General features: G+C 40.4%; 1 protein-coding gene across 1 annotated transcript in view; it reads left to right on the forward strand.

Moving 5' to 3' along the window:
* The window catches only part of ATXN1 (ataxin 1), a 365,190-nt gene that overhangs the window by 4,953 nt on the left and 332,736 nt on the right, over window positions 1-27,501 (forward strand). The window contains exon 2 of the mRNA XM_016205295.2: window positions 3,290-3,404. The gene's annotated coding sequence lies outside the window, so the exon portion shown is untranslated. The remainder of the gene's footprint in view (window positions 1-3,289; window positions 3,405-27,501) is intronic.

Consider the following 27,501-nt stretch of genomic DNA (forward strand, 5'->3'; position numbering starts at 1 on the left):
CCCCCTTTTTTAAAGAATGAGGTTGGAAAGTAATTGAAGTTATGCTGTTCAAATTTTAGATTCATTAAATTCAGTTTAATAAAATATTCATTCAAAAATTCTTTAAGAGATGATATAATGAGTATACAGAGTGCTAGTTTTAGAGACTATTTTTAAATGTTGGCTGAAAGAGTTGTAATTGGATCAAGGTTTTAAAAATACATATAAATGCTTAAAATTACAGAAGTAATAAAAAGATTTAGGTAGCCCTGACCAGATACCTCAGTTGGTTAGAGTGCCGTCCCTATACACCAGGGTTCAGGTTTGATCCCGGTAAGGGCACATACAAGAATCAACCAATGAATGCATAAATAAGTGGAACCAAAAATCCACGTTTCTCTCTTTCTCTCCCTTCCTCTTTATCTAAAATCAGTCAATAATTAAAAATTTTAAAAAAGATTTCAGTAAATAATCTTTATTTGTGGAAACAGTTCTTTAAAATCTTTTTTATTTCATAATTTATATATTTTTGTCTTTATCAGTGTATATATTTTATAATCCTTACAAATCTGAACTTTTCAGGCTAATGTACAATAAATATTTGTACTATGTGTTATCATCACAAATAAACTAAAACATGTTTAGAAATGTTACAGACAAGAAAGCAATGAGCGTTATATTTTCTTTGACATGTTTGATGTTAGCAGAAATGTTTCATTGATTTTTCTATAACTTTTAATGCATCCCATTTGTGGAGTAATGAAAATGCAATGATAATTGCCGTAATGTAAGCAAAAATTATATCCTACCTGAAAATTACTTTTCAGAAAATTCATTGTAGTGTAATCAGAGTTTGAGACTTAAGGGGGCAGAGGCTGTCCTGATGATGGTGTTTTGATTCAGGCTAAGAGGAACTCTTTTTTTCCACTTAGGTGCTCTTTAACATGACATGTTTACGGGGAGTCATTGAGCAGAAGTTTTTAATGATAGTTATCCCTACTGCTGACCTATAAGCATTTATGCTTCTAGCATTCAAAGAAAGTATATATTTTTTGTCACTGTATATGGCAGATTTTCTTTCATTGCACCCTTAACTTTGGCCTACTCGCTCCGAAGTATTTATATTATCTCCTGTGTGTACGTTAGTTAGATACTCTCTTTATTGACTAGCACAGATCAATATTATTTAGGCCACCTTTCTTAGTAATCTTCCACTATTAGTGGTATTGTGTTATGTTGCTCTGCTGTGCTTTTTAAATATTAAGTATTACGTTTTTAGTGTATATGTATTGTATAAGGCAGTCTGCAGGTTATTTTCTTGTATATCGTGTGCATTTTGCAGTGAATCCATTCTTCCTTGCTCTTGTGTATTGTGTTTCTTCCCTTTAAGGGAATACAGCAAGCGATGTTACCTCTCTTAGTTACTATAACTGGTGTAGCAACACAAATACTTTTGAAATAAGTAGGCTTATCAACGAGAGCGTAAATTAATATTTTACAGCATTTGCATCATGTTTGACTGTTCTCTGTACTTCAGCAGAATGGGTGGAGGCTGTAATTTGGACTCTATAAAACCTTATCTGCCAGGTGATATGTAAATAGGATTGTGTGCACACACATCCATGTACAGGCAGACACCCTCTCCGCTGTTAGCTCAGAAAGCAAGTGCTGCCTGCAAGTCTTGTTAGCTGCAGTTTGTTAGAAAGTGATTATCCAGTATTCTGATGCTTCATTTGATGTTACTAGATAAAATCAAGACTCCTCCCCTTACTACAAGGACTGTGCAAGAGTAAATAGAATTTTGTGAGCGTCTATTTAACTTGGCCACTGTTTAAATTTGTATCTCAACAAGCTTTTTAGTAGAGGGATAGTATCTTCAAAGATGTTATAGTCTAGAACAGCTTACATGGTTTTTCTGTATGCACAGATTACACATGGTTAAAACCAAGGACTAGAAACCTAACTTTTGATGATCAGTCCCAGGCATGCAATAATAGATGCTTAAATAAATACTTGATGAATGGATTAGTTAGAAGTAAGAATGCTTTGGCTACTGTTCATTACTTTGAAAAGTGTTGGAAAGCGATTGAAATTATTTTCCTTTCCAGCTGGGTTGTGCTCTTAAAAATAGTGAGTGCGTATGGATGAAAATAATCGTGACTGCTGAGATGTGCTGCCATGTACCTAAGGATAATTGGCTCACTTACCTGTGTACAGATTATTCACATTGGAGATCACATTCACGGCTCCAGAACAGTTTCTTTCTGACACCCAATATAACCTGGGCTTTCTCTTTCCTACTGTTACCTGGCATGGGCTTAGGAAGCCCAAACTAGATTTAAAATCAGCCTAAACAAATGTGCATATCAGCTCCAGTAATCAGAGACTGGAAATCAGTCCAGCAATGACAAGTTTGGGAATATTTAATAATAACTATGCTACTGATTCTATATAATGTGGACAACTGGGAATTAACCAGTATTAAAAATATTATTTTAATAAATGGGGCTGAAAACTATGTTAGCAGATCAAGTCCTCAACTTGTTCCATTTCTATGCATAGGTCTTTACCTCACAAAAACTACAAGCACCAAGCTCCCTGATGGAAAGGTATATGGAAGATTCATTCATCCCCTCTTTCATTCATCCATTCACACATTCACTCATTCATCATACAGTAGAAAATTTTTACGTAACCATGTGTAAGGCATTGTGGTAAAATGAAAACCAAATAGACATACATTTAATAATGAAATGCTTTAAAGTTGAGTGGAAAGTCTAGTGACTGTGCATACTTTAAAAATTTTTTCTGCATTTGATACTTTTTTCTATTCCATTAGACTGGTATGCTAATAACTGTGCTTTTCCATGATTGCCCCTTAAGTTGCATGTTGATAGTAACATATGCCACATTAGAATTAGACTTTGGCTCAATTATTATTCAGTTCATGTTCATTTTCACCTGATATTCTTGTGATTACCAGCATGTGTTGATCAGATGCTTGGTTAGAATCATTAGAGAAAAGAGTGACAGGAGTTGGCTCAAACAGGGAGACCAAGCTCTCAGTTTGATTGAGGGGATGACCTTTCTGTGTGTTGGCCTCCCTCCGAGGTCCCGTTGAGTAAAACCAGACCTGCCTTTTGAGCTGGCTGGTATCCTTGTAAGCCTCATAAAACAAAATGCAAAATTTGATGTCCTTGAAAGTGAAGATTTCAGTGCATAGACATTCTAAGTGGAATTATTTCTTAAAGCAGTTTGTTCTTCTTTTTTCATTTTGATTTCCTCTCCTGCACTTCCTGGACCATTGCAGGAGCATCGTGCAGCAAGTCACCAAGGCCGTCCGTTCAAACTGCACCTTTGTCTGTCATCCTTGTACAGCAGTGTCCTCCTGCACGGCCACTGCAGGGACGTGCACCACATATCAGGTGAGGTTTTTGCCATGCTCTCTAGCTCCCACCCGAGGATAAAGTCTGACCTGGAAAAACCGCCTACTAGCCGTGCCTTAGCGTTTCGTGGACTGTTCATATAATTGTCTTTGCAAACCATATTGTGTCAGAAATTGCCAAGGGAGTTTTTGTAAAACTTGGGTTAAAGCATCTCCTTTTTGGTTTCATTTAATTTGGCTAATGAAGACCTCAACATTTGACTTTGTGATGACTGCTTATTGCCTGTTGAGCTTGAGCCTGATAGTTTCCATTGTCACCTTTACTTAATGCAATGAGAACGCACAGCTTTCATATTTTTAGTTTTTTTGTTGTGGAGTGACACATGTGTAAGGAGACAGAGGCCTGTTTGTTCAGTAGCAACTAGTATTTGTTGAATCTTGAATTTCTCTGTGTCTGTTTGGATTTTACAACTTCCTGATTTCCTCACGTACAGTAAATTTTTCTGGCCTGGAAAGTCATACAGACACGGGGTGTATGCAGGGTTGATGACTCATGCTTCTCTGTTGAAGAGAGGACAAGAGCATACTGACTAAAGGAAGTCAGGAGAGATGGAAGTTAGACACAAGTTGGGGCAATGAGGGTTTGGGAACACTGGTGTACGCAACCAAAGGCAATTGTGAAATAGATTCCCTCTTTCTATTTGCCTTGGGAGCAGTCCTGCTGGAAGCCATAGAAATAGACTAGTTCAGAGGTTCCTAAGCCTGGCTGGGCAACATAATTACCTGGGAGCTTAAAAAAATAGAATTTGGAACTCAACCCTAGACTATTGAATCAAAACGAACCTTAAAGGTCTCTTGGAATCATATTGATGCTCCACAGGTTTGGGAACTGCTGGGTTGGGTGGTCTCCACGCAGCTCTTCCCAAATCTTGTTCTACGTCTGTATTTGGTGAGATGCAAAGCCTACTTTTTGCCAAACCTCACATATAAAAATACACATTTTCATATAATTTGTTATGAAGTGGATATTTGCTTTACCAAATGTTCATCTTGAAAATGATTCTCCAGTTTTCTTTAAATAAAGAGCTCCCTCTCTTTACCTAAGATCCAGCTTTTAAGTTACATATAAATTCTTTGGCATCTACGATAAGAGCATGGGGCTCTGGGACTAGCCTGTCTGGATTTACATCTAGAGCTCCCACTGTGATGTTGGGCCATTCTATAACTTTTCAATGCTTCAGTGTCTTTGTGTTGAAAATGGAGATTAAACTAGAACTTTCTCCTAGGGCTGCTGTGAGTATGGAATGAAATAATATGCATATACGGGGTAGGATATTACCTGGCGTACGGTTTGCGACCCATGAACGTAAGCTATCATTGTGATCAAGTAACTTACATCTTGACAGGGTAATTTTAATATTCTTGTATTGTGATGGTTGCTTCTGGATCATAGAGGGTATATCTGTACCTTGGTCTTTGGCCCAATCCTGCAGACATTTGCAGCTCTGCAAAACAAATGAGACTTTTATTTGTTTTTCTGAATTTTGTGTTCGTCCAACTCTCTTACCGTGAGAGGGTATATGTGTATTGTTTCTATATTGTTGTAAGATGTACTGATGAATTGCGTGCATAAAATAAGTTATTTGTGGTCAAAACAAGCAAAAACCTGAGTGACTGAAATACTATGCCTCAGAAAGGACTGTCAGAGTAGTCTCTGTTGGGTGAGTGGGGGGCCAGGGCAGAGGAGGGAGGAAGTTGTCACAAACATTATATCCTTGTGGAATTTGGAACTGGGTACTTTACTTTTTATTGACTGTGGGTTAGGGAGATATTCTGTGAAAGGAAATAGAATAACCCCGGAGGTACATGCAAAGGTAAGCCTCTTAAAGTCTGTGTCAGCTGACTGGAAAACGGTGAGATGCCTTACTGCCACTTTATCTCTTAGGGGTGTTACCTGTTTTAGCAATTATATGCTAGGCAGAAAATCCTCACATTTAAGTTTTTTGGGGGAAGTAGTTTAATTGAATATGTGGTTAATACATATGCAATTTTTAAAAAACCTGTGGTGTTTAAAAGAGAATTTCATTGTGAAAATACAGGCCTCAGAAAGTCATATCTCTTGGTCAATATGTGCAAGCTTATTGAGATGAGACTGAGGTTTTGTAGTATATTAAGCAAGTAAGTCTGAGTGTCTTACAAATACTCATATTGTATTACTGCCAAATAGTGCAGAGTCACCTTGAATTTTAAGCATCTGACATTTTCTGTGATTGCATTTAAAGGAAGCTAATAAGCATTATTTAAACATTTTGCATAAATAATGGCTTCAGTAGAGTCCTCACAATTGATGGCTGAATGTGGGCAGGGAAATATGTCATTCATCTTGTACTCTGTTATATTCATTAAAGTTTCTTTTTAAAAATATTAAAACCTAGATTATAATTATTCCCGGTTCTAGTTATTTTGTAAATAAGATAGAGTTATAGCAAATTTATGACCTACCTTGTTCACAGGCACTCTCTATGTAAAGAAATCATTCATTCATTTATTCACTGTGTATTTTTCAAACGACTACACAGTGCTGTGGGAATGAAAGTGAGTAGAGCCACCCCAAAGAGGTTATGCTGTATGCGTTCTCTGGGATCAGGTAGGGGAAAGAAGAAATACTCGGAAAACTGAGACAAAGCAGAATGGGTGTGTTGTGCTTACTGGGGTACGTTCTAACACAGAAGGAATTCAGAAGAATGATGCCCAGTAGGATTATGAGGAAAGACCGAGGAGGAGGGATCATTTGAGTTCAACTCTGAAGGCTGGTTAGCATTCCTGTGGGTGGAGCTGGATGGAGCTGGAGGATGACCCTTGGGGTGGCTGGGATCTGACAAGGAAGGGTATGGCGTGTAACCGACAAGGCTGTTTTGGCTGAAGCGCGGGTGCTGGTGGACATCTGAGTTGCTGGAGTCCGGCAGACAGTAGAGGGTGTGGGAATAAAATTGCTGACAGGTCAGGTCTGGAGATAAATTTGGAGAAGTCATTGGCATAAAAGTGATCTTTGAAATTGGGCTTTGGGTTTTCGTGTCTGGCAGATAGTTTGACAGGCAGGAGGGGATGACTGTACTTCAGGAGTGACATCAGCTGGCGTAAAATACGCAGAGAGAAGGTAAGAGGCAGTGGAGAGGAGCTGGAATGTTGGTGCGGCACAGCCTTTGCGTGTGCCCTCTTTAAGACCTGGGGTGGAGGGAGAAGTGGGGATGATGCATGGGTGGGTAACGGGGGTCTGCCCTCGAAGCTCAGGCACCGTGGAGACTCAGCTCAATGAAATCTTGTTGAAACCTTTATTCCTTTAAGACCTTTAAAAAAACAGGAACTTGAGCTAATTTTAGCTAAACCTAATATGTGTCTGTATGAAAATGAATGCTGCTTTTGAAATCAGTGCATGCAGTATCTCTTTTCATTTAAACAAACGATCCTTCTATTTTCCTCTAAACAGTTTTATTAAGAAGATTTTTGGTGAAGCCCTGTACATAGTAACAGCAATTCCAGCATTTCCTTTGATCTTCTCCACTGGTGATTTATTCGTCTCACGTGATTTGGGTAAATCACCTTGTGCCACCTACTTGACTCTGGAGCAGTTGTTCATTTTTGTGGCAATTCATTTATTGTACTTTGATAAATCACATGAATATGGATGTGTTTTATAACTTTAGAGGCTTTTCCAGAGGCTTTATGAGGACTCTTTTAAATGTGACACACACACACAAAACACAGCTTTCTGAACAATTTGGCTTCCCATTTATACTTTATAGAGAGAAACAAAAAGAAATGTAGGATTAGTGAGCCTTGACTCTGGGGTGGGTGAAAGATCCTTAAAGGACTTGGCTCAAAATGAAGGTGAAGGTTGGAAGTTACCTGGTTACATTGCTGTTAGTGGGCAGTCTGTTTTAATATAATTAGAGAAAATTTGGGGATTATTTAAGATTTTTTTTTTGAACTGAGTCTAGATGGACTGCCTGTGTTTCCCTAAATGGCTCAGAATGAGACAGTGATCTACCTACCTTTCATAAAAGACAGGGAGTTAGGACAGGAGTGGGAGGGATGGAGAAAATTCCAGGGGCAGATCACCCTGTCTGCAAATATTTAATAAGCATCTAATGTGTGAGAGGCTTTATGCCAGCTAGGCCCTAAAGGAAATTCAGAGATGATCAACAATTCTCATTGTGTATTAAATCATTTAATCCTACTGTGGTCCTCTGAGGTAGGCACTATTATTATCTCCACTTCACAGACAGGGAAACTGAGGCACAGAGACAGTAAGTGACTTGCTCAAGGTTGACCAGCTCTTCAGTGGCAACGTCACGCTTGGATCCCAGTCTTTACTCTTAATTGCTACCATGCATTGTATCTCAAGGCCTAAGCCCTGTCCATAAGAAGCTTACAGTTGAGTCCAGAAGGCAAGGTGTGTGCAGGAGTAATATTTAAACAGCTGTAACAGAGGCACAGAATACCCTCAGAGGTCGAGATCAGGGAAGGGCTCGTGGGTGATGAGCCTTCCTTTTCGGTGCTTGCCTGTCTGTACAGAAGCACACACAGGCTGCCTGTGTGATGTTCTCGTTCACTCTTTCTCGTATTCCTACGCATTTTCAATAATTATTAATTGCAGAAAATGATGACAGTGGCAATATGCTTATCTGTGTTTGGGCTGCAAATGTTGTTTGGCATCAGGAGTCCCGGTGAGACGATGAACTTTTGACTCTTCAAAGGACTTCACTGGGTCATTGCTCAGCTTGCAAGATTTGGCAGATAGGAACTATTTATCTCTCCAGTTAGATGGGCGGAGGGGTGGCACTAAATGCAAGCTCGAAGAACAAAACGCGCGTGAAAGGAGGTCACGCTTCAGTCGTGGTGGCTATCAGGCAGCTCAGATCTCCTGTCCCCCCCTGTGACTACCCCTCTCAGTCTCTCATTTTCTCCCTTTCTCTGGACCAGTGGGTGAATCTTAACCAACTCATGTCAGAAGGATAGAGATCAGTTTGCCCTTAGCCTGCTTAGGGAAGGCCAGGTTGTCCTTCTTATAGTGAATGAAATTTACCAAGGATTTAAAAAAAAATGTCTTTAGAGCAACGTGTCTCACTTTATAGGCACATAGAAGAGAAGAGGCCTTAGGATTTTCTTTCCGTGCCCTAGCCTGGCAGCCCCAGCCTCTGCCCCAGCTGTAATCGTATGTGATGCATTTTTATTTACAGATTAGGAGGCTCTGACTGTGGCATATGACTAACCGGGAAGCTCCTCCCTACAACAGTTGTATGTCATCTGCTTCAGAGAACTAATTGCTTGGCAATTCCCCTTTGGTAATTCCCTCTTTATTTTCTGATGAGTTACTTAACAGTGATGGGCTTGTTGAGCAGAGCGTTGAGTTTAATGTGTGTGCTCCAGAAACTCCTGTAGGCCTGGGGTGAGGTGGGGGGTGGGTAAGGTTTTCGAATTCTGTTTAGCTTTACTGAGGGAACACTGAAACCATTATATGACCTGTTAATATTTCACTCAATACTGGGTTAAACACTGAGCCGTTTTCCAAAAGAAATCAAAACCAGGCTTCTTTTTTAAATATGCCCCTGTGCATTTGAAAATTGTTAAAGAGGAATTTAATATTTATAGAATGTTTAATGCTCATTTAAAAATGTGATTTAGAATGGAGTAGCTTTTCAGTATTGCAGTTTACTGCAGAGTGAGTGTGCTGTGCTGGAAAGCAGTTGGACTGGTGGCTTGGAGACCGAGTTTCTGTTTCCCGCTCTGCTGCAGGGTGACTTGGGCCACTCTCCTTGCTCAGCCTTAGTTTCCCATTTACAAAAAAAGGTAGTCGGAAGAAATGATCTCCCAGGCCCCTTCTATCTTAACATTGTGCAGTTAGTTCCATGAATAGATTTTATTGTAATTCTTCTTCTTGGCTCCCCCAAGACCTTTGCTCTGTCAAACATCATTTGCCTTTGTTTGACTTTGTTAGGTCTTGTATTTAATTAGAATTTACAGTTTAGCTATTATTGTGTCGTTATTTATAGAGTAAGTCTTAAGTGGTGCCTAATATCATTTATCACCCCATCTATATTAGTTTCATACCTTAATACTTCCTCTGCTCCTCTTTACTGTTATTGCTACCATGCCCCAAACAGCATCCATTTCTGGAGTGGATTCGTTATAACTGGAAAGAATCAGCTAATTGTGGAATAATTTTTGCGAGGAGACTGCAGAAGCTCTGCCCTTCTTTGCAGTAGCATCAAGGGTGATATCCTGCTTTAAATTGGCAACTAGAAATCCTTTTGACATTGTTTGGTTTTACCTGCAGGTGCAGATTGGAGTGTCTAGGTAATTCCTTTTTTTCTTCTGCATCAACTTTTGCAATTAGTGTGTGCAGCATTGCCTTGCCTTACTGCTTAATTTATAAGCAGTCTGTACTGATATCTCTCGATTCATTGCAATTTGAATAGTTTCTTTAGGAAGCTAGTATAAATATAAGTGGTGACATTTAAGAGTGTTTTGTTTGTTTCATAGGCAGAGAGAAAGGGAAGAGGCAGTATTTATGGTGGTTCAACTGAGGGCTCTGAAGATGGGGAATTTGAGGTTTGAATTTGGGCCATGGCCCCTGAGTTGTGTGACTCAAGCCACATTTCCTAAATCTGTGATCCTCAATTTCCTCATCTGTAAAACGGGGGTGATGACATCTATCCTACTGGATTGCTGGAAGGGTCAAATGAGCATTCAGTATATATATTGCGTATAGTTGGATCTCAATACATAATTCCAAAAAAAGAAAGAGCTGGAAAAAAAGAACAAAGGAAAGAGCTGTGTTTTGGGGTGATTCCAGGTATGAGGAGCCCCTCAGAGACTGTCCCGGGCAGGGCTTGAATCCCAAATGGACCTTTGAAACTTGGGAAGGCCTGCACACCCTCCACCGATCTGGCCGTGACCTTCTCCGCAGGTAGATCTGCTCCACAGAAGAGGTTGTTCACTCCTGCATGATGGATAGAAATATTACATGTTAAACATCTGTTGCCTCTACATTTCAGCAATAAAAGAAAGGCAATAAAAGCAGAAGTTCCCTTTGATTCCACCATCGCAGCCCATAAATCCTGTTTGCTTTCATGTGTTGTCTTCTAGTTCTTGACAATGTAACATGTATCTTTTCCCCGTTTCGCTTTTTCCACTTAGCATAAACATTCTCATTGGCAGCCTAGACTTTACAATTATCACTTGCAAGGATTACATAATATCCTATAAAGTTGTTTTATGTTAATTTACGTTTTGTTTACTTGTGGACCTTTGAGTTGCTTCTAATTGTTTACAATAATAAAGCTTCATTGAATATCTTCATACACTTCAGTATTGACCTGAGACACAAGTTCATAAGAAGGCTATTACTATGATGGAGGGGACTTGTCTGAATTGCTTCCTAGAAGGCCGGTACCAATTTACATTGTTACAAATGACATATGAATGTGTCTTACTTCAGCCTCATTAATTGTGGGACTGACTACTTTTGGTTAATTGAATAGGCTTCTTGGCTTTAAAATTTGGATTCCTTTGATGCCTCTCCAAGATAGAACGTTTCCATATATGTTTGTTTACTATCTTTCTCTTACACAATTAGCAAATGGGAGTCTTGATATCCTCATGCACGTAGATGAGTTCTTTATGTGTTCCAGATATTTTTTTTGAAGTCATGTATGCTGCAGTTTTTTCCCCAGTCCAATTTTCCTTCATTTTGATAACCTTCTCTTCTGTTTTGGGGTTATATCCGGGGCCAGCCTGGAAGGAAGATGTGAGGTTAGGGCAGCTCACATTCTGCACTAGGCCAGCTGACGACTCGGCTTGCTGAGAATAGTTCTCATTCCCGTCTGCCCACTGCTCCCTTCAGAACTGTTCCCCCTTGAAACCCTAGTGCTTTCTTTTGCCAGGAGCCCCCTTTCCTCTTCCCCTCCTACCCGCTCTTCACTTCTCCTTAACCTTTACCCACCCTGGGCTGGTTTCCTAGCTGTCTTGGCCTCTGCCTGCCTTTGGGGTTCTCTGTCCTCTGTTGCTGACCCATGTTTTTCTCAGGAAGCCCAGCCAGGGGAATGTGCTGGAAGCCCGGAAGCCTCCCTCACTTGGGCCTGGGGACACCAGTCAGGAGTTTCATGCCTGGCAAAGTCGGATCGTTATCCAAGGGTCCTGAGTTGGGGTCTTCACCCCTTCCACTCATTTAGTCCCCAGGCGACCCTGCTGAAGAATGGGCTCCTTGGGTTTGACTTTCACCCATGTTACACGAAAGGGGACACTGCCGCCCTGCTTCCTTCCTGCTGCGGCTGTTCCCTGAGAGGGCTCTTTGGATGGGATGTTGGGAGCAGTTTCCTAGGTATTGAGCTTTGGAGAAGTCTGGTGTCAAGGTCTGAACTTGGCCTAGTGGCTCAGCTGGGCCGGGCGATTGGAATGTGCTGTTCCTTTTAAATGACCTTTCTAGATGTTCAGGAAGATCAAGAGAAGTCCACCTCTTGCTCTGGTCCAACTCATTGTCCTCTAGGAGGCCAAAATGAACGTTTCTTATGATTGGAGAGCTGTTTGAACCTCTGTTTTTCTTCACCCCTCCCCTCATTTTTCATGGCCCTCAGCAGGAAGCCCAGAATCCTTACCCTTGCTCAGTATGTTTGGGGAACCTTCGTTTCTCACCTGTTGTTCGTTATTGAGTCAGATGGCATTGCCTCCATAGAAGTGCCTGCTCTCTCCTCTGTTCAGTTTTTTTTTTAGTCATGCTCTTCCCCTCTTTTGACATCCAGCTCCCCTCTCCCATCTCTGGCTAACTTTCCCTCATTCTTAAAATCCTTGCGTGGAGTCCTTTCCTTAGGGAGCCCTGGGACTCCGTTATGTCCTGTCTGACTGGAATCACAGAGCCCCCTATCCTTCCCCTTCTGCAACACTTTATAACCCCTTTTTCCAGCTCAGTGACAGAAGGACCTCCTCCTACACAACCCCCAATTTTTTTCATTCTTGGCATTTGATATCTAGTAGGCCTGCAATAAATATAATCATTTTCCCTACAATGTGAATTTTTATGACACAAATTGGATGTGATTCCATCTATTAATATAGACCATGACTAATGTATTTGTGTCTGGAACCAGCATATGCTGGTGGACAACAGTGGTGGGAAAAGCTGTGGCATCTGTTTGTTTGAGTAGCTTTGTGCATCACAACAACGAGTGATAAAGATGATAACTATGTGTCAGAGGCTGTGCTAACGAGAAAGAAAGGTCCAGTGGTGAATTTTCCAAAACAAAAGGTATATGAAATAGGACTCTGGATTTGCTCAGTGGTGTTTATATTTTATACTACACTTAACAACCACAAAAAACTCTATTATTATTGAAATTCAATGCAGGAAAAAGGTTGTTTGGTGTTTGAATGTATAAGACTGTGTTTCTTTTTATTGAAAAAATTCCCGCATTGGCTGGTGTGGCTCAGTTGTTTGGGTGTTATCTGCTGCACCAGAAGGGCGCCCCTCCAATTCCCTGTCAGAGCACATGCCTGGGTTTCGGGCTCCATCCCCGGTAGGGGCGTGTAGGAGGCAGCCAATCAGAGTTTCTCTCACATCGATGTTTCTCTCTCTCTCTCTCAAATCAATAAAAACATATTAAAATATCCTATTGAATTCCAGTTACATGAGGATTCTTAGAAACACAGCTATCATGCTGAATGAATGAATGAGTTCGAGGTTCACCTCCCTCACATCTGTTCTCTGGCCTGGATCAGTGTCCCTTAAGCATTCTTGTGACCGGCTCTCCCCCTGAGATTGTTATCCCAAAGAGATCATTTTATTTGAAGAGTAGTTCTGGAGTCCTAAGCAAGATTGGTCAAGTTGAGGTAAAGCACCACATGGACAGGGGAACCATTCACAGGGGACAGGGGAACCCCGGAACCCTCTGTGCATAACCCCGCTCATGAGGGAGGAGACTGATAGGCTGGGGGGCAGTCTCACCGCGGGGCATCTGCACCTTTGAGGCAGCTGGCGGGCCATTTGGCCAGTCACCTCCTCTGTCTTGTATATGACTTCGTCTAGAAGTTGCCCTGCTGGTGGAAGGTGAGGATACCTTTTCCAGGTGAGGGTGTTCATTTCAGTTCAGTAATGTGAGGGACTATGTGCTTCCTGACAGAGGTTTGACAAGTATAGAAAAGGAGCCTCACGTTAGAAACTGAGGCCTGGGCCCTTGGTCTGCAGCAGTGCCCTGGAGGGAAGTGCCCCAAAGTCCTTTCTGCCTCTGTTCTAGCAAGTTCCCGGTGGGGGCAGAAAGGACTCTGGATTAATTTGGTTGTGATTACTCTTCCCCTTTCTAAGGCTCCATTTCCAGTTCACCTCTGGAGCCGCCTGGGTCACTGCAGCTCAGGCCGCTGAGAAGATCACCCCGAGGCATAGCCTGCTGGGGGAGACAGCCTTTATGTGAGAATGCATCCTCTGGCTGCTGCCTCTGGTATCTGATCTGACGCTATTCATAAGATTAGCAGGGTTATTTTTTTTTTCTTTTATAGGTGGTCATAGGCCCGTAAGGCAAGTTTATACACATTATTGATAGAAAGATCATCTGGTTACTTATTTTAAAATCTCCTTCCATAAAACCTTGCCTCCTATCAGGTTTGAAGGAAATGTGGTGGTAACATCTAAGCCCACATTTTGGTGTTTAATTTTGGCTTTCCTTTTCTGTGGAAGCCTCTGTAACCCTTTGTACCTTTCTCTACTCTTCAGAGGGAACAGGCTGTCTCTTTTTATCCATCTCAGTTCTATCTAATGAACAGCACTATTTTAACAATCTTTGTAAACAGATGCAAAAGACAGGTAGACTACTTTTATTTTTTCCCCTCCCAGCAAGCCTTAGACCCATTTCAGTCATCCTGGAGATTAGAAAAGGCCAATGTGTGGTCCTGGCCGGGTTTGCTCAGTGGTTAGAGTGTTGGCCTGCAGACTGAAGGGCCCCAGGTTTGATTTCAGCCAAGGGCATGTACCTTGGTTGCAACCAATCAACGTGTCTCTCTCACACCGATGTTTCTCTCTCCCCCCCCCCCCCCCCTTCCACTCTCTCTGAAAAGCAATGGAAAAAATATCCTTGGGTAAGGATTAAAAAAAAAAAAGAATAGGCCAATGCCACATTAAAATGAAGAAAAATATTTTTGCATGTGACCTTGAATCATGGGTCTTACCAGTAGTATATGAGTGTTCTCAAGCAGAACTCTGCAAATCACGGTTCATATTGTCCTTAAATCCTGGAGAGAGGGTGGTTAATCTATGGAAATGAGCAAACACTAGCTGTTTGCTGTTCTGCTATTCTGCTGTGCAGAGAACATTTGATGCCTTGACTAATCTCAGAGTTTCTGTCTCTAAAAGGTGTGCTTTTGACTCTTTGCCCTGAAGTCTCAGGAAATGATTTAAAAATTTTTTTCTCTTTAACTTTCCCACTTTAAAAGTTCAGGGTCTTAAGAAACTTCACTGGGATGAAAGTCCTGTGTTTTCCTGTTTCTTCATAGGACTAGTCAAAACTACCCTTTTCAGTCTGAGCCTCTGGTTTAGTAAACACAGCCTTAAAAACCACCATCATTAGACCCCGTGCAGTGGCTGGTGTGTCGTGAGCCAGCCTCAGCTGACAGTAGCACATCACAGAGTTCAGAGAGCCTTGGTAAACCGTTTCAGGGGAGAATCATGACTCTTGAGCAGAGAGTATCCTTTCCATTTATAAAACCTAAGAAGTTGACTGATTTGCTAGGTTCCGGTGGCTTGAGCACATGCAGGCTGTGCTGGGACCCTGGCTTTCTGACTTGCAGCTCAGCTCCCCTCTCCATCACCTGCACAGCCAAACACCCCAGGAGTTATGCAGTTGTGTCTCTGAATTTGTAGACTGAAAAGACATAACTTTGCTTAATTAAGTTGGCCAACTGGAGTAATTTTGAGATGGAGCCCCAAAGGTGAAAAAGTGCAATAGTACTATAATCCTTCGTTACCCCTTGAAACTTTTCTTTGTAACTTTAGACGTTAGGTGTTTTTGTTGTGCTTAAGCCTAGATTGGATGGATGGGTAGAGAGTGTTTTCCCTTTTGCAGCCACTGTACCGTTAGAGTTGAGCTTCCAGAACTGTATTTCCTTTAATGCACCAGTGTCAGCAAGGTTAAAAACATCGGGAAATCAAATTGATCTTGTATATGCAGTCTTGAAATCTGATGCCATCTCCTGTGAGAAGTTCTTTCCTGTGTGGATGGGAAAATATGACACAGTCAGGTCATTTCCATATCTCTAGGTCCCTACTGTCTTTCTGTTGGATGTTACAGAATAGGGTAGAGGGAGCTCATCCAGGCTCCTATGGATCAGATTTATGCCTCCTGGGCTGAAGAGAGCCAGTGCAGGGCACGGAGTCGGAGTTGCTGCCATGACAAGTATCTACTGCAGTTAATCTTTTAGTAAAAAAATCATTTATCTCTTGATGCCAGAAGCACCTATAATAGTTATTAGGAAGCCTTTTCTTTCTAAGCAGAAGTAATCTGATGGCTGGCCACCCTGCTGCCCCTTCCCAATCTGTTTACGCCTTTTTCCTAGGAGTCAAGGTGCTTCACCCTGGCAGGGGAGTTTTGCTTGCTGATGGCATAGCTAAGAATATTTCTTTCTAACAGGTCACAGAGAGTGCTGGTGGACATCTCTTCTTGCCCCAAGATCTTCATTGGAAGTCCACGGGACTTGGTGTCTTTGCCGTTCAAAGTATATATGAACTTGCCGGGAGGTATAAATGTGTCACCATTTTATTCTGGGCCACCCTAAGGATGACACCCAGCTTCAGAGACCTCCTCTTGGATATCATCTCTGAGAGCCAGTGTTCTAGCTCTCGCATTGTCTGAAATCTGTTTCCAGCTGATTCTGAGCTGGCTCAGGCTTAGTCCCTAAAGGGCCAGGACAGTATTGGCTGTTGTGCTCGATCAGCTTACAGTTACACACCTTTCTTCCCTTTCAGAGCAGCAACTCCCTCTTGAGCGCTCGTTGAGTCTTTACACAGATACGCTAGAAAACAGGCACCAATCCATTCTTTCCATCTTGGCGTTGGCCCATAGGCACAGTCCTGGGAGGACCTGGAGTAGAAGCAGTAGGGGATAAATTCGTCTCGCTCAGGCTCCTTCCAGCTGGTTCTAGCCTGTCTTGCGCCACAGATCTAGCTTTTAAATACTCAAGTGATTGCTTTTGGGTAGGAATGTGTGGATTGTTGGATTGGAATAATTTTCTCCCTGGATTTCTAGTGTTTACATAAGTAGTTATAAAAAAATGTTCTATCGCTGATTTAAATAGCAGGGCTTATTTTAAAAAGTTGCAGGTGCTTGGCGATGGTACAGAATAAAAATGTAGGTTTTTATTTTTATTATTTACAAGTTGTAACACAACCAAAAGGTGTATATTAATTTTTGTCAGGAAAGGGTCAAAACTGAAAATTTGCAACAAAGACAAACCAGAATAGAACAAGTGCAAACAGAAGCTGACAAATATATGCCCCTTGTTGGGAGTTCAGCCCATGGAATGTTATGTAGGACAAAAGGAATGGAAGAGATATTTCAGTAACATTTTGTTCTCTGTCAAAAACCTTCTGAAATATAAATCTGCTGTGTATTGGAGAATGGATACAGCAATTGATTCAAGTTGAATAGCTTCCATTTAACTAGAATATCCCACAGAAAGCAGTTCTTGTTCTGACAGCCATATTTTTGCTTTCTTTGACTTAAGGAAAATTGAATTCATGTTTACGTATCTTATACGATTGTTTTATGGACAAAGACACAGGTCAGATCCCATCCCAGCACAGTGGCTATTGTTATAGCAAATAGAAACATTTCTAAATGAAATAAAAACATTTCTAAGCCATGGCCCGTGGCCCATAGTAATACTACTAGGTTGGTATTATGAAACCATTTGCAACTATAAATAATTCAGACATAGCTGCGCTTTAAAAATTCTCTTTAGCCCGGCTGGGTGTGGCTCAGCAGTTGAGCGTCGACCTAGGATCCAGGCGATTGGGGTTCGATTCCCGGTCAGGGCACATGCCCGGGTTGCGGGCTGGATCGCCAGTCGGGGGCGTGCAGGAGGCAGGCGATCAATGACTCTCTTATCGTTGATGTTTCTCTCTCTCTCTCCCTCTCCTTTCCTCTCTCTGAAATCAATAAAGACATATTTAAAAAAAATAAAAATAAATAAAAATTCTCTTTGTTTTTAAAAAATCTGGTCCCTTGCAAACACATATACCCACCTGTTTGCATAGCAGAGAGGAGGAATATGAAAATGTATAATAGGAATTAACTTAATTTTGGATTTTCTGGAACTGATCATCTTTTTTCTTCTCCATGATAGCTCCTTAGATTGCTTCCAATTATTGAAATTTCGTAATTGCCCACAAATATGGATATGTCCTTTATAGGCCCTGCCATGTCAGTCAACCCAGTCAAAAGCTAGTAGCCAGTGTTAGTGCTTTTAGAAGCCGACCTTCAGAATTAGGACCCCATGCAAAGGGTGTTCTGGTTTTATTTTTCATGTCTACACTTCTCAGGGAGAACCTAGGGGCTTGTTTTTGTTTTTTTTTTCAATTCCCAGATCGTTCTGGCATTTATCCAGGAGTCACTGCAAATGTAATTTTTAGCAGTAACTATTACCCCTGAAATATTCTTGCTCTCCCTGGCCTATGGCTCAGTAGACTCTAAGGTTTTCCAGGTACATCAAGGACTTAAAACCCAGAACATCTTAAAATCATGGGGGTATTGATCAAAAGAAAAGCTTCTCTAGGAACAAACGTCTGTCAGGTTTGAGCTGTATTCTTCCTTGGAGGTTTTTAATTGGGTGTCTTATATTTGATTTCCTTTCTGTGTTTATACTAATTCGCTACTTGGGTTTATTGTTTCTATTTGGAAACAACTTTTCTTTTTTTAAATATGCAGCTCTTAAAAACATAAAACGGTTCCAACCTGCTCACTCTTACCTTGCCCAGCTTGTCTGTCTCCATGCTAGACCGTTGTTTCTCTTTCTTCCAGGGTTTTATCTTGCTCAGCAGTTCTCGTGCATGATTCTGAATTCTATGGTTTGGGTTTCCTGACCAGCTTCTCCTTACATCTGAATCCATTTCCTGTGCGTAAAGCTTTGGCATTCCGGCCACCGGTCCTAGTCAAAACTGAAACTCCTAGTGCTAGAACAGTCCTTACAACACTGTTCATTCCTTCCTCTCCATTTCTTCCTCCGTTATTTCTCAAAGACAAAAATGTATTATTTGTCATTAAGAACTTCATTTTGGCGTCACTTCCTGAAGATCTCCTGGATTTTTCTGTTTCACTGATGTGATCTACTGCCTCAAGCTGCAGCGACCGTCAACAGGTCTTTGGCAAATTAGTTGTCCCTACACGTGGTTTACAGTATTCTACTAGCTCTTTAAAAAATAATTAAGCGTCTCGCGGTGTTCTTTGCCGTGGGTCAGGATTTTACTTGCTTTGCCATCCAACACAGAAGTTAATCACAAACAGGTCCTCTGAACCAAATAATTAAAAATAGAGCAAAGTTTCTGAACCAAGCGGCTGGCAGAAAAGTCTGTACTTCCATCTGTGCATGGTTAAGAAAATATTTCACGATATTTAAATAGCATCAGCTTTGCTCTCTTTTGTGTGAGAGTGTATGTGTGTGACTGCGTGTAAGTCATTGCTCTGAAGGTTGGTTTGACTGTTAGCTAATCTTATATTTTTAAAAAGTCACTGGCAAGGAAACAGGAAAGCAAATCCAGGTGTTTGGCGCATACATTCTTTATTTGCCAGTTTCTGTGAAGGGGAGGAGTGGTTTTGCTTTTGCTTTTCTCTCTAATGAAAGTCCTTCTCTCTCTCTCTCTCTCTGTAGCCTCAGAAAATTTAAGAGCATAACATTTTGACTTTGAAATCTTTGCCTTTTGATTCTCTACCTTTGCTCATAACTTTTAGGATCTGTTCTGAGATTTGTGAAATGCTGGTGAATATTTCAGTTCCGAATTAGGAGTTTTTGCTCTCTGAAAGGGGGATTTTTGCCTGGACTACACATCAGACTCAAAAACACTTTATGACATAGGTGCAGACCTGTGAGTAACTGATTTTGAGAGAAAATTAATCCTTCAATGTGGAGTTTACTTTTTTCTTACCAGTAGTCCGTAGTTTATCAAATATATTTCATTTTGGCCAGTTCTACAGCTATGATATGACTTTAAAAATATATTTTTTGTTTATAAGGTTTTAATTGCTATATCATATAAAGATTATTTCCCTCTGGTATTTTTTCTGTTGCAACCGTCTCTTTTTATCCCTGGAAAACTTTATTTTTAGTTTGACTTTCTTTATCTCAGGACAGTCATTGTAATAAATGATGATTAATGCTCAATTTCCTTTTATTTTTCCTTATTAAAGGAAATTTTATTCCTTTTGCTCTAAAATATATATCTCACAATCTCCAGGTTTTTTTTTTTTTTATGCTTCTAGAAACTTAGAGTTTAGGCGTATTCTTAATTCTATGATAATGGAATTAAATACAGAAATCAAGATTGGATTGGCCTTGTTCACATTAATTGAAGTTAAGGAAGGAGAAATATCTTCAGTAAATTTTATTATTAATGGAGCAGTGAGTCCTTGAGTTTAGCTAAGGAGATCAAATATAGTCAGTGATTGTCTGATCATGTAGGCAGTTTGTCATTCATGGGACCTTACGCATCTTTTTGTCCAGTCTCCTCATTTTACATTCAACTTAATTTTATTCACTTCCTGTAAACCTACTATGTGCAAGGTGCTATGCTAGGAGGAAACAAAAAAGTTGAATAAGTTGTTGCCTATGGTTTCAATTAAAGTAATCTTTGATTCCCTTTTCAGTATTACTTGGGGGGTGGGGACAGCTTTTAAAAAGATGTAAGTGGCCCTAGCCGGTTTTGCTCAGAGGCTAGAGCCTCGGCCGGAGGATTAAAGGGTCCTGGGTTCAATTCTGGCCAAGGGCCCGTACCTCGGTTGCCAGCTCGACCCCTGGCCCCGGGGTGGGGGGGTGCATGCAGGAGGCAACCAGTCTATGAGCTTTTCTCACATGGATGTTTCTTCCTCTCTCTCCACCCCTCACTTCCACTCTCTCTAAAAAAAAAAAATCAATGGAAAAAATATCTTTGAGGAGTAACAAAAAAATAAATAAAATAAAAAAGTTAAAAAAATAAAAAGATGTAAGTGGATTTGGCTAAATGATATTCTTTCTCAGTGTATGATATTAGGATTTAACATATTTTGTGAACCCAGAATACATGTAAAGGTGAATAGTAGTGTCTTTAAACTTTAAAGTTAATGCTGTTTTGATCTTCGCACATTGCTAATATTAATTAGGCTTTTCTAAAACGGTACTGGATTCTCAAGTTCTTCACGCTTTTCACGTGAGACTGTTCAGTTAGCTTCTCTGATTCATTTGGGCATCTTCTAGACAGCGACATGTGACGTGGATGTTTAGTGAAAAAAACCCTGCATTTGATTGTTGATATTTTTATCCCATAAATCATTCAGTTAACAAATAGTTATTTACCAGATTCATGATTGAAAACACAAGGAACAGTGTGCACGCTCAAGAAAGCTCCTTGCGCAGAGAACCTGTTCTTTTAATAATAACAATAGCTGGCTGGCATATTGAGGATTTAGGATGTGTCAGTCCTTGTGCTAATCACTTAATCCTCACAGTAAACCGAGGTAGGTAGTTATTATCTCCACTTCACAGATAAGGTGACTGGGTTAGTAGCTCACCCAAGGTCACAGAACTAGTGAGGGGCAGGAGTGGGATTCAGCTCCTACCGTTTTCACTTCAGACCCTCCGCTCTTAGCTAATTATACTTTATTGCATAGCACCCATGCCACTGTGGGACTTGCAGAATTGTTTCCGTAAACATTGAGTATGTACAAAAACATAGTCACAAAACTAAGATCAATTATACAGAATAAGGATTCAGTTAGCACCCAAGTAACTCTCTGCCCAGATTTTAAAATGACCACGAATTCGATGTTTTCTAAATGGGACCATCCCCTATCTTGTCACCTTTCATCCCACCCCAGAAGTAACCACTAAAGAAAAATGATGTTTTAAAATATTTTTAATAGCAGTGCACAAAATGCACCCCAGCCAGATGATTATTTTCCTTCCTTTTTCTCAGCTCTCCTTGGCCTTGTCATCTCTCTTCTTCCCCCTTTTCTCTTGCCATCGTGAAGCATAAAGAGGAACTGAGTCAGACCTGTGTAAAAAGGCCGGGGACACTGTTCCCTGCTGTGATGTTCAGGCCTAAGTGCCCTGACCAGTGTTGGGAATTCTTGATGAGGCCATAGTTCAGTGCACTCGGATCACGAACCGCCTCCCAAACTGGGCCAAGCCGACCACCCGAGGGGCTGATTTAATTGGACTGTGCTGACAGATCTCTAAAAAGTTTGTCGGGTTATAATTCACAAATATTAACGGCTGTAGACACATGGTTCTTTAATAGCGTGACTTAAAATACTGATACATTTTTGGTGAGCAATGTGAGGGCACTTCATAGCACAATAAAAAAAATCATGGGGTGGGACATGTTAAGATAATATAACCTGTTGTCCCTTAATGCTTTAATGCAGTCTTTCAGCCAGTAGTAGTAATACGTGGCACGGTATGTAAAAACCCAAACAGGGTCTGGCCTGGTAGGGATAATAGAATTCTTTCATCAGCTGGAAAGTATATTCTAATCACTGACTATATTAAAAGACACACACACAAGCAAGGAGGGCTTTGTTTGTAAATTACACTCTGTTGCATGAAAATTTTTCCGAGGACCATACACTTCCGTAGGAGGAGGTGGCAGTTTAATGCAGTCTTAGCTATTAAGGATTTAGAACTGTATTACTTTTAAGTTACTCCCATGGAATTACAAATTTATGTAATGAAGTTTAAAAGATTAAAAAAGAACGACATCTAGCCAAACATAAAAGTACGTATAGCCTTGGCCGGTTTTGGTCAGTGGTTAGAGCGTTGGCCTGAGGACTGGAGGGTCCCCGCTTCCATTCTGGCCAAGGGCACGTACCTCGGTTGCAGGCTCAAGCCCCAGCCCCGGTTGGGGTGCGTGTGGGAGGCAACCAATTGAAATATCCCTCTCACATCGAAGTTTCTCTCTCTCTGTCTCTCTTCCTTCCACTCTCTCTGAAAATGCAATGAAAAAAATATCTGAAAAAATATCCTCAGGTGAGAATTAAAAAAAAAAAAAGTACTTATAATGGCATATGCATATATCCATATGTAGTCATTTGCCCATACACATTTATATATGTATGTATTTTATTAATATTTTTCTAGTGCTTCATGCATTTGTGTCTGTAAATGTGGTATTTGCCCTTTATAGAACTAGTGTTAGGACCGTTTATGAACCAACTGTATAATTTAGAGCTTTATTAAATGTAGTGATATTTTCAAAGTAAATGATTTTGGCCTGTAATAATAAGTAGTTTAGTAATGAGGTTGAAGTGTATGTGTCTGTCTATATATACCTTCTCTCTTTTTGCTTAGAGAAAAATCATCTATGTTGAAAGATACCAATGTGCTTATTAATAAGCTTCAAATATGGATAAAAGAGCTACATATGACATTTTGTTACAGTTTTGTACATTATTTCAAAAACATGCTGTAAAAATATGGAACTAGAAAAATCTTGGCAAATGTAGCCTAAGAGTGTAGCTGATTTAAAAGCTGCATTTGAGTATTCTAAGTACTGTTCTGTGACAGCTATTACTATAGGAATTGGCACCGGCTAAGAAAATTTACAGTTTAATACTTTAGAGCAAATAATTGCTCAGGATGCTTTAAATAGCACAGGAAATGTGTAGAGTGTTTACTTGACATTTGTTGTATCGAACACTAATACTGAAACAGATTCTTTGACCACAGAGAATGCCAGTGTAGGTGGGGTGGGGGCAGAGAGGAGAAAGACAAAAAACAGCCAGCACGATTAGATAAAAATTAAATGGCAAATGAGCTTTTTCATGATATAGAGATACCGGGGGAAAAAGCCTATTTGTTCGAGCACATAGTCTTTGATCGTGGTAGCAAAAGCAAAATAAAACAACTCCCTGGCATGTGATTTCTCCTGGTTCTAAGGCACTGAATGATGTTCAAGTCTGTCTTCACCAGGGGTCAGAACCTCCCAGCCTTGGCTGTATTCTCTTTCTCTCTTTCTCTCTCTCTCTCTCTCCCTCTCTTTCTCTCAAGGTCCCAAAAGCAAGAGAAATAACCTCCCTTTTTATAAAAAAGAAAAAAAACCAAAACCCTCTTGTTATCTGTTTAATCTGCACATGCTTGTGAATGGTGTTTTTTTTTGTTGTTGTTGTTTTTTAATGACAGCTCTGGCACCCTCACTTCTCTGTGCTTGTGATGTTTTTCTCCCTGAATACCTCCTGCACTCCCTGAGTCTTCTCTACACCCTTTCCAGAACTGTTCATGCGGGTCGTATCTTAGAATGGGGTCTAGTGCAGTTTTGTGCAGCTCTAAAATGCAGAGAACATTTCTTTTTGCACAAACTGCTTACCCTGCATAGTGATTCATCTGCATTTAATGAAAAAAAAACCAACACACACACAAACATAGGGTATATTTTAGGCTACTAAACCCTCTCCCATTCAAATATGTATTTGACTCTTTAAGGGACTTTTAAATGCACGTGTTAAAAACTAATTGACGTGTATGACCAGGTCTAAGAATGTGAAATTGTGCAATGTTAATGAAATTGGTTAAAAGCTGCTTCCTCCTATCTTGTCAACATGAGCTGCTTTTAAATACCCAAGGGAATTTTGAAAACAACAATCAAAAGTTAAAACTTCACCCTGCAGTGTGGCCCAGCACCCAGAACACTCAGAGGCCCAGAGGCTGTATTAATGGCTTTTCCACTGACTTGAAATTTGACCTTGAATAAATCATGTTAACTTCTCCATGCTTCAATTAGGTTTTGAGAGATATGTGTGGCTATGTATAGCCAGTGGGAAGGCAGTAACTAAAGTTCACAACAAAAGGAGAACCTGAAGGAAAATTTTATTAGAAAAGCTCAGTGGGCATGAATGCAAACATGTAGGGTACTATTAATAGTACTCTCCTAGGGAAGGTGGGGGGGGTTTCTTGTAATGCTCTTACTATATTTTTTAGAATTAAAAGAACTTGTACATTGTTTTATCCTTTAACTCCAAAAACTTTGTGCTTATACATCCTTTTATGTAAGTTCTGGCTGTAAAGGGATTTTTATTTAGAATGTTAGAATTTAAATTGCAATCATGCAGTAACATTGAAATTAATCATTTAATATGTACAGACATTTAATTTTATTGTTTTAAAGGAATTCCAAGCTGCTATTCGTTTAAAAATTTATTTATTTTTAGTCTATTACTGCCCCTGAGGTGATCTAAATGGTTTTTAATTCATTTTGAGGAGAAAGGAAGAAAAGTAATCAATGTTCATTGAGCCCCTAACTATATGCCAAGCACACTGCTAAGCTCTTGACTTAGGTTCAAGATGCTAAGCTCTTTCCTGGTGTGTCAAGATGCAGTTGGGAGGGCCAAAATCCACAGAAGAAAAGAAAATCTAACCAATGAGATTGATAATCAAAGGGAGAGACTTTTTAGTTGGGGGAACCCAGAGCGCCACATGGTCCCACGACCCTGTGGGATCTCAGTAAACCAGCGATTTTTCAGCCAGCGTGGGGTAAGGATTTTTAAAACATGCAGTACCTGACTATTTAGTCAGGGGCACTCACCTGTTTTCCCTTAGATTGTCAAATAAAAAAATGACAACAGCCAACACACCAATAGCCATCTAGTGTGAATGAATAAAAATTATACCTATTTTTTTTGTCAGATTGGCAAAAAATATATTTTTTTGGTGTGCCGCTGAATTTTAGTAATTAGTTTATGTGTGCCATGGGATGAAAAAGGTTGAAAAGCGCTGCAGTAAACCAATTGCTGATGGCCCCCCACCTCGGAGACCTCCCCCAGGGGTAGACGGCTAGATTGCAAAACTGCCCCAAACCACTTCTCCCTGGCCAAGCCATTGCAGTTATTGCTTCATTGAAGTTACGTTGTGAAAAGGACAGAGGTACTGCAAGTTGAAATGCCTACCATTTGAATGAAAGATTATGAGCTTTCAGTGTGTAATTGAGAACCGGACCCTGAGTCCCAGATGGAGTTTTGGGACCAGTAAGTAGAGAGACAACAGCTCCAAGTTTAGAGGAGAGAACATTTCAGAGCAAGCTTGTAGATTTAACACAGTATCCAGGACTCACTTTCTCTCTGCTCTCTTGGTCCAGCCATTGAATTCACTCACTGCTAACCCCACAGGAAGGCTCCTTCTGATGTTTCCCTTTGGCTGCTTTGCAAAAAATATAAATATACACCTTGGGGGAATAAAGGTGTGAGAGAGAAAAGGCAAAGGTCACGGTTTTTAATGCTGGTTCCGCTGATAACAAACTCTGTGACCAGATACTTTGTGCAGCAGGGGAGGATGTTTTTTAAATCCGTCTCGGTTGCCAGGTGGCAGCCATCACTCGGCTGAAGGGCAGGTCTCAGGGTTTCTCAGATGTCCACTGTGTTTGGGTTGCAGTGGTACCTAAAAAGCCATTGATTTGGATCAGCTCTCGGAGGCTTTTAGAAGTTGCCCTGTAGGTGTGACAGCAGCCTTAAGGATCCTTAGCGATTCAGTCCTAATTGACTGAATTTTCAGAAGGTGAACCAGAAGAAAGCGGGTGCCAGGCTCTTCTGAAGCTGCTGTCCAGACTTGTTGGAACGTTATGCCCATGTGGTCAGTTACCATAATTTTGGCATCTTTTGTGGTCTGAATGTGAGCCCCGCCATTTCCTAGCTTGGCCAAGTCACCCTCTTTGTGCCTCAGTTTCTTCTGAGAAGGGGTTATAATCAGTGTAAGGATTCAGTAAGTCAATATATGTATGAGACCTAGAAGAGCACTTGGTACCTAGTAAATGCTCTTTGCACGTTACCTGCTAACATTGTATTACTCCTTTGGAGTTTTATAATTTATTTGTGTATCATTGAGAGGCCAGGTACCCAGCACATTGTTGCTTCGCTTGTTCCTCAGATGTTTTGACTCCCATCACCCTCCAGGTGAGTGAGGCCCTTGCTCCCTCTCAGCAGCCAGGGCAGGGAGACGGATGGGGCAAGGAGCAGGGAGGGAAGGGACCTGCTCTCCTCTCTAATAAACTCACTGTGCTCAAGGCATTTGCGCTCTCTAATCCTCAGAGCTTCTCAGGTAAAATGAAGGTCTAGATGAAGTAACCAGCTCCATCATTGCGGAGAAGTTCATGGTGAATAGCTGTGTGCAGTGAGTGAACAAATGTAGTCTGAAGCTGCTCAGTTGTGGCTGAAGTTACTTTGTACCAAGTAGCATCCCTGCTTGGGAAATGGAGCAAATGGTCTATATGATTAATTTTTCACTTTACTGGGCAGAAATTTTGTTTGTTTTGATCATTTCATACGCAGTCTGGATTTATGTTCATATCTGAGTTTATATTAATATATTTGCCTATTAAAAATATTTTCTATGCTAAAAAGTAATACAAATAATATCACAGACTAGTCAATGTTAAGAGTACATAAGAACGGAAAAGTATATAAGAAAGCACGTTAGACATTCCTATTTTGTGCATGATGTTTTATTATATATAATCATATAAATATATAAGCTTATATAAATATAAGCTTTCATAGCCTACTCATTAGGTAATTTATTATTTTGAAGTTTTTCTGTAAGTACTTAAGATACTTAAAACTATATTTCTTTTTTAAAACTTTATAATTTGAACTTGTTTTCTTACTCATATTAGGTGTCTTGTCTGAATCCAATTTACTGAGCATACACACACACACACACACACACACACATTTTAGTATGTTAGGAGAATCGATATATGTGGTGGTTGAAATTTTTCAGCAAGTTTTACTTTGGAATTACTTAGACATTTCATTTACTCCTCTGCCCTGATATCTATATTCGGATCAAAAATTGATTACTCCTTTATCATAATGAAGGCATATATTTATGACTTTACTGATATCTGAAATTTTTAAACAATTAAA

The sequence above is a fragment of the Miniopterus natalensis genome, chromosome 9, assembly GCF_054644295.1.
Source record: "Miniopterus natalensis isolate mMinNat1 chromosome 9, mMinNat1.hap1, whole genome shotgun sequence".
Classification (NCBI taxonomy): Eukaryota; Metazoa; Chordata; class Mammalia; order Chiroptera; family Miniopteridae; genus Miniopterus; species Miniopterus natalensis.